A 508-nucleotide genomic window follows, 5' to 3' on the forward strand; every position below is an offset into this window, starting at 1 on the left:
GAGAGAGAGAGAGAGAGAGAGAGTCTTTACGCTCTCTATCCTTTAATCTTCTGTTGAAAGCATATAATTGTTTTATTTTGAATACAGATGGTGCAAGAAACTAGTTACAACAAATGCGGTGAAAGTTTCCAGTATTTGTGATTACATGTTGCATACGATAACAATAAATGTACATATAATGTATGTATATGTGTACATATGTATATACACGTTACAAAATTTACTTCATAATAAATTCTCTCCTTATTTCTAAAATTAGATGTAATGAAAATTTTTAGTTAATAATTACATTATATCTCTTTTAATTTTGATAAACTAAAATATAATATATTATTTATTTATTCATGTTATTTGTTGTTTTTTATTTTTTAATATTTTTAAAAAGGTTATATTATTAACTTATATACATATATATGTCTGTAATGTAAATTTTTTTTACATATTTGTACATAAGATGAAATCTATTAAAAACTATCTAAGATAACTTTTTATTGAAAATCAATTTATA

The sequence above is a fragment of the Pogonomyrmex barbatus genome, unplaced genomic scaffold (assembly GCF_055798465.1).
Source record: "Pogonomyrmex barbatus isolate J1 unplaced genomic scaffold, ASM5579846v1 scaffold21, whole genome shotgun sequence".
In the NCBI taxonomy this organism is placed as follows: Eukaryota; Metazoa; Arthropoda; class Insecta; order Hymenoptera; family Formicidae; genus Pogonomyrmex; species Pogonomyrmex barbatus.